This window comes from Rattus norvegicus, chromosome 9 (assembly GCF_036323735.1).
Source record: "Rattus norvegicus strain BN/NHsdMcwi chromosome 9, GRCr8, whole genome shotgun sequence".
Lineage (NCBI taxonomy): Eukaryota > Metazoa > Chordata > Mammalia > Rodentia > Muridae > Rattus > Rattus norvegicus.
The window spans coordinates 85808980-85822115 of record NC_086027.1 but is presented as its reverse complement, the minus strand read 5'-3'; positions in this window follow the sequence as shown (position 1 = coordinate 85822115).

The following is a 13136-nucleotide window of genomic DNA, read 5'->3' as shown; positions in this document are numbered from 1 at the left end:
TGCAGACACTCCTAACCCATGAGCACTAGGTACTGAATAAAGATATATTGAGTGAGAGACTATGTCTAGTCAGTGAAAAGATTATTGTTCTAAGTTTCTTCACACTTCAGACATAAAACTGAGAATGACAGTCCTCTGAAATGGAAATCACTGAAAGCCAGCCTATTATGTATAAAATGTAATGCACACTTAGGTATGTTGTCAAAGTGTGGCTGATGAGAGGGATCATCTATGGAATCCAATTAAAAAGACAAGGCACTTTTCAAAAAAGATGTTAGCAGCTCAGCTGGATTATAACTCAATAGGGAGAGGGTTATGGCCTTGCTACAGAGGGAGGCAGGAAAGCTAAATAAAAGCAACTGGCAGTGAGAAGGACAGATGTGTGTCCTCATTCTCCAGCACTGGGAAGAGTCACTAAGCTACTCTTTGAGGAAATGCAGTGTGTGATCAAATGCCCTGGTTTCTATGCTTACACCCAGTCTATGACAGACATGTGTGTGTATAATCAAGGCCACTTTCATGAGCATGTGACCATGCAGTTGTTTAAATCTTTCACTCTTTGTGGGGCTGCATTTAATATTCTGTGTCCAACATTTTGTAATTCTTAATATTCTTGAGTAAGGTGAAGCAGGGTTTTGTTTGACACTGGACACTACCAATTATTGTAGCTGCTTAGTCTAACTCATGGTTAGGTTTCACATCAAAAAATAATACGGGGGGACTTTGTATCATCAGTTCATCTTCAATGAGTTTGTCAAATTAAAGTCAGCTCAAGCCGAGCATAAATAATCTCGCAGTGCTTCTCTGCATTCAGAGCTCAGTCACAGGACCCAGGGTCTAGCAGCTCGGTGAATGTAGTTGCTACTTTGAAAGTCCTCGTCAAAGAGGTGAAATCTACAAAATCATTTTACCCTCAAGAAAAAGTATATTGGGAGCGGGGCTAAATGGGGAATGTGCTCTTCAGTTGGGGATGAACAGATATGAAACTGATTCTTCCCTAGAGGCACCACATTAACAAGCAGATATTCTTCCTTCAATGTTTTGTACCAGTCAGTAATGTCAACTTTTATAAATGCAACCTATTTCTTAGACCCCCCCAGATTATTTTTACATTATGTCCAGGAAGATGTTTCAAGAAATCTAACCTTTATAACAAATTGCACTGTGCTTTACTCCTAGAACATGAACGAACAGGGAATCTACATTTTGACTCAAAACTGGTTAGGGTTGCTGACGGCTATCTTCAGTGTAGTTCCTTTCTCTGGAATAAAAATCACCAGTTTTAGTTCATGAGAACCTGACTCCCACTCTAACTTCATCTGTGAAGATGCATTTATTTATTTATTTATTTATTTATTTATTTATTTATTTATCTATTTATTTATTTATCTATCTATTTATTTATTTATTTATTTATTTATTTTGGAAATACATTTTCTAAAGATGTTTATGCATTATTTAGTAAGCTACCTTGTTTCAAACATCTAACCCCAACAAAACAAAAAAAAATTATAACACATACCCAATATTACCACCAGATGCTAGACTTTAGTTGTTATCCTAATTCCGTTTTACATTTAGAAAATAACCATCAGTATGAATATTTAATGTGTGTGTTACAACAGAGGCAAAAGGCCAATGGTATTATTCTAAGAACGTGACGCCGATTCTCGGAACCCCTTCTTCCTAACGGCGCTTGCTCTGATGTTGTGAGCCACTTTCCCCCTGGAGTGGGCTTATGTTTATAGACAGCTGCCAAGCAGTTCTAAGAAGCACCTAGGAGTCTCTGTCTACAACACTGTTCTTAAGCTCTGTGCATTTGTTCAAAAACTGGATTGTCAAGGTTACCTCTTTCATGATTATGCATATTGATTCTGTAGAATGAATGAGTTCATGACTAAAAATATTATATCTTTTCTAAAAACAATTTTATTTATTTCTCTCTCTCTCTTTCTCTCTCTCTCGTGTGTGTGTGTGTGTGTGTGTGTGTGTGTGTGTGTGTGTGTGTGTGTGTTTCTGCCTATGTGCACAGAGTCCAGAAGACGTTATATATGTTTGGTTATCTGAGATCCGAACTCTGGTCCTCATGATAGCTCAGCAAGCACTCTTAACTTCTGAGCCATCTATTCAGCCTGAAAATATTCAATCTTAAGCTTTTGAATGCAGAAAATCGCTTAGGAAAGAATAACAAGCTTCATCTTAGCTAATTTCCAAGTATCCCAGTTACTGGTTTTATAAAATTTTAATTAATGAAAATTACTTTATGCAGAAAGTTTTCAAGAGTGTGTGTCCATGTGTTTCTTCCAAAGCAGCCTGAAAGCATGTTTCTTGATTGTTTGGTTGTTTGTTTTAAGAGAAGCCATGTATGTTTGCCTCAAGGTTTTGTGCCTGCGTACTTACTATTAGCATTTTAAAGGAATACACATTGGAAGAAGCCTCAAAATATTGAGATGTCCCTTGGAAAAGATGGCTCCAGAGGGGAACGAAACAGTTTGAATTCTAACCCATTTGAAACAGAGACGGGTTTTCACTAACTGGAGACATCAATGAAACTTTAAACTGGCACAAATTTCCTACTTTGTTTTATTGGCTCTAATTGTAGGATTTAAGGGGCATGTTTTTTAATGTGCTTCTGTTTAAGAAAACATCATTATGCGTTTAATTCATTCAATGTACAGTCATTGAGCTCTTGACCCTCTGACTGCCAGTGCTAATGGAGAAAATAACAATACCACCGGCCAGGGTGCTTCTGTGCCAGCACCATCTTGGAGGCATGTGGCTTCAGCAGGCTTTCAGAATCTCACGCTCATCAGAAGCATGACTCTCACATTGTGCCCCTTAGCATGAGGACAACAAACATCTTCCTCATTATTCATGTGAGATTCTAAATTCACAGTACTATAAAGACCTGGCAATCTATTTCAAAGTGAGAGTAGGGAGATCAGTCTAATGAACTTATTACTAATTGGTATGTGTTGTTAAAATACGTGTAAACAAGATTGGAGCGATGTCTCAGTGTGTAAAGTGCTCACTGCATAAGCCTGGCAACTGACCTGAGTTTGGATCCCTAGAACTCATGCATATATCAAGCACCTGTAATTCCAGCCCCTCCATGGAGTGAGATCAGAATTAGAGTCAGAGGTGCCTGACTCATGGAGCTGCTAGCTTGGTTTAGGCTAGCTTGGTTTATGCAGGAGCAGACACAAGAGACTCAAACAGTATAAAAGGACAGGACTGACACTGGAGTTTGTCCTTTGACCTCCACATGTATGCTGTGGTACCCAAGCTCTCACATAAACATGCACAAGCTCATAGGCATCACACACACACACACACACACACACACACACACACACACACACACACAATTACACAGCAGACATCATTAGGGCTTCTCCAAGTAGCAATGTACCATAAACTGTATACATTTGCAGACCCCCATTATCAAAGTTTGCCAAAATGTTCAGCCAGGTAGGCCAGTATATGATCTTGAGAATTCATATTAGAGAAACCAGTTGATTGACTTCCGAGACAGAGAGGATCAGGTTCTGTGTGGACCTCATCCTGGGTCCATTCTTACTTGGCTTCCTGGACAGAAAGACACATAATGTTCTACATGTGAATCTTTTTATTAAAACTGGAAAGTGAGGAACCTATTTAAACACCTAATAGCAAACCCTAACTCAGGCTTTACGTAGAAGCACGCTCAACTCAGGGCAGCATGTCCTATTAGTAACTACAAACCACTGAAGCAGCAGAGGAGTGGAGAAAGAGCATAATAACAGAATAATTGCATATCTAGTTAATTATTTTGTCTCTAGCTATATTTTCTCCTCCTCCTCCTCTTCCTCCTCTTCCTCCTCCTCCTCCTCCTCCCCCCTTCATAGACTTAAGGTAAACCTAAGTTTAAGTTTCTTTCATCATGGACAACAAGTAATAATTTGTTTTATTTTAAATGATGATTCAGGCATTTCCTGTTTACCACAGGCTAGGCATCTCTCATGATGTACAAGTTACAATGGTCGATTTTCAAATTCAAGAAGTATTTCTACCCCTTATGCTTAACAGGACGGTTCCATTGTTAGATGACTGCTTGGAAAAGCATCTGCATGATGGATGCAGAATTCGGCAGGTGTATTAGCTGCTTTCCTCTTTGATATGACCAAATAACTGAAAAAAGACAGCTTAAGAGAGGAAGGGTTCATTTTGGAATTGTTTTCAAGTACAGTCCATCATGATGAGGAGAGCATGACATCAGGAGTGTGAGCCAGCTGCTTAGCAAGCAGAGAGGGAGAAATACTTGAGTTCACCCTGTTTCTGTTTATTCATTTCTGGACCCCTGCCCATGGTGTGTAATTGTCCACATTTAAGATGGACCCTCCCATCTTACTTAATACAATGTGGAAACTCTTCCAGAGAAATGGCCAGATGTTGGTATCCTACGATAATGCCCAAATGTTGTATCCTAAGTGATTCTAGATGCTGCCAAGTTAAGAGTCATTAACTATCACAGTGGGTTGGTTCCCTCATCGCAAAGCTGGGCTATACTTGTGTCTCTTCATTGGCTGTATTTTCTGACTGGCTGTCTCCTATAGGCCTATCTTGTCAGAGAGATAAAAACCACTACAAATTGTATGAGGCTTGTCCTTAAAGAAACATGGTCAATGGACATATCTGAAAGAGGAAGTCTAGAAGGCTGATGTTGGTCATACTTCAAAATAAATTATATGGTGGCAAATGGAATGATCTTGAAGCCAGATATATGCAACAAAATGGTTGTGCAGGAAAATCATACATGTTATACCTGTTATTATTTAAGGCTGCAGACTACAGCAAAACTGACATCTTTAGTAGCCCACCCATTAATCCCAAGTGATTAGAGCTGAGCAAACCAAATTAAGCAAGGAAACAAGTGAAAGGTGGGTGAAACTCATCCCTGCTCCGAGGGACATTACCATGCAAATGACCACCTGCCCTTTGCTTTTCCATTTCTATCCTTCCTCCCTTCTGGTTCTGTCATTCACACAGAAACCTGGAAGCATTCTGCATTTCCCACATAAATACTGGTTTCCGTCAAATAGTTTTGAGCTACTCAAGATTATCTAAGATGGACATCATTAAAAAAAAACTAAATATATGAAAACTTAGCCAAGGATCACATGTTAAATGAAGCTGATTGGATGCACAGTTATTCTTTCAGTCTGGAAGGTAAAATATTTGTGTGTATGAATGATTAGACAATTTCTTTCCTTGGAAGTACAAAATAAAACTTCAGACAACATGGTTAAAATAGATCTTTCCTGCAAAACTTATTCTAAATTAATTGATCCTCTGTTGTCAAGGATTATGGAGATCGTGAAGGATGAAACACAAGCTATTTTAGTAGTTTATCATTATTACTTGGAGTTCATCATTAAATCTGAAGACGCTAAAATATTCTTAATCGATATGTGCTTTGTACAAAGGAGACAAATGACACATCAGGGGAGTGTTTGAACATGAATTAATAGTGGTATAAATGATTGCTTTTAGAGAAAAATCCCATTGGTCCCTTATAGAGAGAAACCAAGTCATTCTGTCTAAGGAATTCTTCAGGGGAGAAACATGTATGTTACCTCTTGGGTGATACTGACTCATTGGATAATTGGATCTTGTGTCATAATAAGAAAGAGTGGTTCCCCTGAGGCGATGGTGCACTTAAACAAAATAGGTCAGAGATATGAGTAAGAGAAGAGGCAGCTACAAAAATTCATAGTCAGCGTAAAGACTGTTGGAAAGGAATTTATATCTCAGGAGAGTCTCCTTTTCATTAAAAGGTAGATACTCCTAAACAAATGAAGTTACACTGAAGTTATATCAATGCACATGGACTTTGCAAGTGTGTCAGAGACCTGTCAGCATGCCCTTGTACGTCAGCACAATGGCATAATGCAATCAGCAGAAGATGGGGGACTAACGGCACATTGTATCATCATCATTCAAGAGTACAAGTTCTTCCACAAACCGACTTTCCACTGTACTACTGGCCCCAGCTTTGATATCATCAATGCCTCTACTCCTCGAAGCATCTTCAAGAGTCTTTATCCTAAGTCACATCCTCCATCGCTACCCTGATGCAAAGCCAAGTTAGGCACTGAGGAATAAATTCATGATGTGGATATTGCCAACCTGAGCTTGTTCTTTCCTTTATTATTCCCTGCTTTGGTTACTATTTCAATTGATATAGCTTATTGGACATGGATTCTACCCTGTTTGTCTTATTGTTCTTTTTTACAGACATCAGTTTCTCCTTCAGGGTCACATATTGGGTCTGAATTCACCCAGATGTTAAGCACCAAAGTTTTAAAAGCAATGACTATATATGTTCTTACTGTTTGTTCCATTATTTTCATTCCCATGATCTCAAAGTCAAACTGGCATGTCCCATCTTACATTTTATTTCTGTTGATGGACTATGATATAAATAGGAAAGTTAACAGATTCAGATAGCAAGAACCTAGTTGTTTGTCTTGGAATTATCTCAGGACAGCAAGAGACCAATGTTACAGAACATCCCTAATGAACATGGAGTTATTGATAAGCATGTTCCAGCTTGCAAACTAAGCTCTTGTTGTTTATTATCCCAGCATGCATACTTTATAGAACTGAGTCACTGTGAAATGTGTTTATGGTGACTTATGTAACCATGCTCCACCCTAAACACAATGCTCACCTATAGGGTAATGAATCTGCTTGGAGTTGTGTGAAGTTGGGTCCACTGGTTTGGTTTAAATGTGAGTGAGAGAAAGCTCACTCTGTATTCAGAGGTACACCAATGTGAACATCTTAACGGAGCTTCCCCTGTTAGTCATGGGGGATAGACTGAATCCTATGCAGTGTTTACTATATTTTGGCTAACAATGGTGTTTTGCTTCCAAAAACTATTAAAATGAGAAGAATGGAGGTGGTCTAGGTCAGTTCAGTACACTGGCTGCAAGAGCTTTTAACAAAAATCTTGAGAGTCTATTAAAATTCTCTTTTTAGTGTCAAAGTTTTAAGATACCAGTTGGGGTAATTTTATATTCACTATGTAAAAATCAATAAGAGAGGTAGTTGAATATGAATTCGATTGTAAATTGACAGCAATATACAGGAATACATGTGAAGAATTAGGAAAATCTTTGAATGGAAAGATAGAACATTGGAGTTTGAACACAAACTCTGTCTCCCTCTGTGACCACAGCTCCTGGACTTGTCTGTGATGTTTTGTTTTCAAGTCAACACTAGGAGGAAGTCCTCCCAATGTACAGCAACCCCTTACGGTAGGAATGAAGGGAAAGGGTTGAAAGCAGCGTGAACAAGCAAGCAAGAAAGATTATAAATTTGACCAATTGGAAAGCTTGAGAGGTGTGCTGGGGTGGGTGGGAAACCTCTGCAGTAGGAGATCATGATAAACTATGCTGGCATGCTGTATGAGATAGGAGTATTAAGTCTCAAAGAGGTGAAACTTTCTTGTAGGGGAGTAGGATTTGAGACAGGGTTTCTTTGGGTAGCCTTGGCTGTTCTGGAAGTACCCTGTAGACCAGGCTGGTCTAGAACTCACAGAAATCTACTTGTCTCTGTCTCCCAAGTGCTGGGATTGAAGGCAGGTACCAACACCACCCAGCTTAACCTTTTAAGGAAAAGATACAGGTTTCCCTTAACCTTTTAAGGGAAAGATAAATGTTCTTTTAGGGAAATCTGAAACATGAATTTATTGGAGTTGAAATGCTAAGGAAGATTTTTCAGTAACCCAAGTGGGATAGTATTTGCTATTATGATAGCATTATTACAGACAAACATGGGTTGCTTCTTCATGCTGTGGTAGGCATTGCTATTGAACACTTTAAGGCAATAATTTCTTAAGGACTCAATTTGAGAAATAGCTCAGTGGAGGAAGAACATAGAATGTACTTGATAATATAAACACCTAATGCAAAAAAGTACTCAAATGTGCTACAGAATTTTGAGTTTTAGCAATACGAGAACAATGACTTTATGAATTCTGGAGATTCAATAAATGGGGGGGCCATATGCAACCATATCTTTTGGGCATATCGAGTGTGGGAAGCTTCTCTTCAGCAAAGGCAACATGCAGGAAGAATGAGCTGTGAGCTATGTCTCAGAGACCTAGAAACTCATCCCCTGAAAGCCAATGTCCAAAAGGACAAAATCAGAGACAGCGAAACCTGATCGAAGGATGGGCCCAAGGTTGATCAGAGATGGGTACAAGGGAAGCCAAATGTGTGATGCAGGAAAGAGACTAGAAAACCAAGAGAAGGGAGATGTCAGGAAGATTGGAAAAACAATAGAGGAAGACATCAACAGTAAAATCCACTACAGTCAAGGAGGTTGGCTTGAGGTCTAATAGAGACCAGCAGGATTCAGTGGGAAAGACTATGATGAGAGGAGTCTTTTCTCCACATTCACTATGATACCAAAAAAGGACACTGAACTGCACTGCAGGTGAATCCGGTCTGCATGTAAGTACCAAATACAGGGACACATAAGACAAATGGATAAAATAGTACCAGAAGTTGGGAATTTGATGGGTCATCTCTTGCAACAGAGAAATGAAAATGATTTCAGTTAAATAAAATTTGAACTATAAACTGGATATTGATGACTGCCAAAGCAGCACTATCTTAGGCTAGCCCCTCTTTCTTCCAAGCAGAGTTGTCAGCTAAGTCAGTGACTATCTTCCACTCATTTCCACTGTTTGAATTAGGAAGTCTGTCTCATCCAGAGTATACATGTAGTACCGTATCATCAGTAACATGTTATAGCAGATTTGCTGGTGAACTTCCAGAGACTGTTTCTCCAACTAATAAAAGAAAACGTAAGGAAGTCTCTTGCTTTGTCCTTCTCAGGCATGGGTGTGTCTGACTAGGGACTGTAGCAGCTACCTTGTGACCACAGGGAAAGTAGTTTCTGTGGATGAATGGCAGGGCAGGGATGTATATCAAACTTGGGTCCATGACACCATTACCAAACCATTCACCACTCTGATTCAATCCTGGGTTTTTTCCTTTTATTAAGACATTGGACTTTCTATGACTTGTAGCTGAATACAATACATAAAAATGTGATGATTACTTCTCAGGTTTTTTCTCTTTACTCTTAATTTTCTATTATTATTTTTTATTCAGCTTTTTTATTGTATTTTATTCCAGTAGAGTTCTTTTTATAGCAAATATAACTACTCTCTGTACAAGTCCAAATTCCACTAACTTCCACTTTTGTAATTATTGTTACAATTGAATTCCCAGCTGATTAGTTTGGGGGAGGGGCCATAAAGAGAGTATTTGAATAAAGGACTGGTCTATTATTTCCCAATTTTCCTCCCTGTAGTCACAGAGGAGATTTAAAAGGCACCGTGTGTAACACTATTCCAGAGGAATTACACAAAGCCCCAAATCTTTATATAAATTTCTCAAGCCTTTTGTTTTCATTCCCATTTTATAGCCTTTTTTTCCCAGGCTTGGCACTCCCATTAATGCACACAAGCAAAGCCCCATTGTTCAATATGGCTCTCTAATGAGAAAGAATAAGACTGTATATTGGGAATGAAAATTGTACATTTTTATGTGGAGGTTTATAGACTATTACTTTTAATTGAAACTTGAAGTTCGTCTTTACAGTGAAGGTGGAGCAGAAAATCACACACTGGTTCTCTCTCTGACATCACAGACTGCAGTAGAGAAATACATTTGGAAAATGCTAACACTCACCTGCGAAAAGGTGCAGATAGCTGTCCCTGTCCTAAGAGGTTAAGACAGAATGAAGTCCTGTGTCTATAAAGAGGCTATCTATGGTAGGTAAAGACCTGCAATTATTGGGAGGTTTTTAAAGTGTTAAAAATGGAAACTGAAGAGGAAATGTATTTATGACCCTGTGCAGGTGACGGAGGCAATTTCAATTTTAGGAAGTAAATTTACTCATTGTTTCTCCCTTAGCCCAAGGACCCTGGTGTGCAACCCTTGGAGTTACTGCAGAATAGACACACAGTATTCACACCAATCGTTTCAGCTATTATAGCAGATAAATTTCATGTTAACTAAGCTTTATAAAGCAATATCACACTTCAGAGTGTGCTGGAAACTGTAGATTTAGTGCCCTCCCTTTACTCCATGCATTCTCGGTGGGACAACTTCTTGGGATACAGTAGCAAAATATTAGAATATTATATTCATAGGTTGTCCCAATTTGCTTCTTGATTGCTGTGACAAAACAGTGACCAGAAGTAACTTGGGGAGAAAGTTGTGTATCTGCATTATAGGCTACACAGCTCATTAACTAGAAAGCCAGGATGGGAACTTGGAGGCAGAAACTGAAGCTGAGACAATGGAGGAATGCTGCTTCCCAGCTTGCTCCCTCTGGATTGCTCAGCTACCTTTCTTATAAAGCCCAGTCTCTGCCTAGCGATGGCTTGGCACTCCTATAGAAATGAAAAATAAAGAAAATGCCCCACAGACATGGTCACATCAAGTTAACTGATAGAGGAAATTCCACAAGACATGGTCTGATTTCTCCTAAGTTCCTAAGGACTTAGCCAACACATAGTCATGCAATATCTCTGTGGTATTTAACTTTCATAACAAAGAAGGTTACTTGTTGATCAAGTTGGATATATCAAATGTGTTTGTTTCTGCGCAACAATAACTACCAAAACAAACAAACCCCCAAAAACAAAAAACCAAAACAAACAACCTTGGTATTAAATAGTCTATGAGAAGCTTCCAGGAACACGTTAATGATCAATGATATCTTGAGTTATCTTTGTCAGAGACTCTTGACACTGTGTCAAAACTTAAAATATCATTAAAGTGCTTGAAAGTGGAGTTGAGTGGGCCTCTCTTAGTGTTTTCAAAACTGCAGTTAAAGACTGAAGGCAAGAATAATGTTTCTTGTATCTCTATGAACCTTTCTTGGACCAGGGAAGATCCAACCAGTTGTCTGTGTCACACCTCCCTCCCTCCCTCTAAACGTTGGTAATCAGAAATGGAATCCCAAGCCGGCCTAGGGTGAGACTGGCTTGCAGAAGAGGTCTCAGGAACTTCTCAGATGGGATGGCAGAAGGTCCAAGGGTAAATGTGCATCACAATGAGGAACATCTACAATGAGAGAGACTGCCCTTCCATTTCTCATTGGATGCAAACTTGGGTAGCATACCTGCTGATTTGTGTAAAGGAAAGAAAGAGAATGAAAATGAAGGAAAAGGAAGGGGAATGGAGAAAAGGGGAATGGAAGCAAGGAAACAAGAAAGAAAACATTTGGCCTTGATTTGTCATTTTCCCAGTAGCCACTAAGATAATACAAGGATGGGTAGAGACCCAATATAAATCCACGGAGGAGGGAGCTAAAGGATTTCCAAAGAGCTCTGCAGTCCATCTCTTCAACCAATAACCACCAGGTGTAGGCCTTTCCCAAGGTGCCTGATACAGAATTCATTAAGGTCCCCACAAGAAAGGATATGAGTTCTTATCTCATGGAGGGGCAGCTGAAGCCACAGGAAAAATGCCACGTCCACTAGGTCAAAGTTGGTCCATCCTTTCAACCCTCCTTTTCTACTTCTGTCCTAACCCAGGAAACATCATGGCTGGGCACTTTGTAGCCCTCCCTCTGTGAGCCCAGAGGCTGAGCAGGGCTGGGTTCTCAGTGGATCAGTGAATAGGCTGTCAGCTGGCAGGGATGTGACCCACCTCCTGAATACCTGCATTTTATTGCCATCTCTGATCCCTGCAATTGAGGTTGAGGTCAGCAATGGGAGATTCCAAGGGATACAACTGAAGACAGGGCAAGTTCTAGAACAGTTCTTTTCTGTCACACTTATGCTAGCACCGTGTCTTACAGTTTTCTTAGTAAAAAAGAGACTAGAGAACCCTTCTGATTTTGTGCAAAAGCGTTTAAATTTTTTTTAAAAAAGGCTCGGCTAGAATTTAGCAATTGTCTCTCATATATGTATAGATCCTCTTTTACAGTCTTACCTTATTGTTAATCTCCCCCCCCTCTCTCTTTTTTATAGGATTTTATCCGAAATTCTCAGACTGACTTAGCCACAGAGAACAACAGGACCCCTTTCCAATGTAGCCTGAAGGAGTTAGGTCTGTTTTCAAGTACTGCTTCCCACACTTCTCTAGCCAGGATCTCCTTGGGAACTTTGAATGTGGTTATAAATTCAGTGTTTTGGGTATTGTGAACTGAATCATGTCTTCCTACATGTTAGATCCTTGTAACATGACTGTATTTCATGATAGGACCTCCAAGGAGGTACCTAAGGTTAAATGAGAAAATAATGCTGGGACCCTAATCCTTCAAGGCAGGGGTCCTTCCAAATTTCCAAATGGAAGTGGAGCCTTGATACTCTGTCCAGTGCTGCAAACAAGAAGTCAACTGAGGAAACAGTTAGAAGGTGTTTGTTTGTTTGTTTATTTATTTTGGTGGGCTAAGTTAAAAGTACTTTCTGGAAACAACCCAGGCTTCTACAAGATCCTGACTTGGGTATTCTATGCTGCCAAAATGTAAAAGGACAAGTTTCAGAGGTCTGGGAATTCACTCCAGTTGGCCAGTCTAACCTGGATCCTATGTCCAAATATAAATAAATATTTTTAAAACTACAAAAACAAATAAGCAAATAAGACTTAGTCTGTCATATTTTAATGTGGCAGCTAGAAATGACCAAATAGGGAGATCTCACTCCAGAGTCACTAAATTACTAGGTCTGAGCTAGGTCTGAAGAACTCTGTTTTATTGATTTGTTTTTCAAGAAACCAAAATGATGTTTGTGATCTGACAAATTTGGAAGATCTGGTGCAAAGGTCATTCTTGTGGCATTTCTATGTGTCCTGATTTATCTTACAGTTCATTTCTTCACACTCATGGATGTTTCTACTCACAAGCTTTCTTTATTCTTTTCGGTTTTAGGTGGTAAGAATAGAACAGGTAATACAAATGAGCTTTTCTTTTCCAGAATGTGACACTCGAGCAGAGGAAAGGGGGCTATTGGATGGCACACATTCGCACATCTATTATAGCAGTAGTTGTAAAGAGTACAGAATCATGTGAGGTGCTTTTGGATGAGAGAGAGAGAGAGAGAGAGAGAGAGAGAGAGAGAGAGA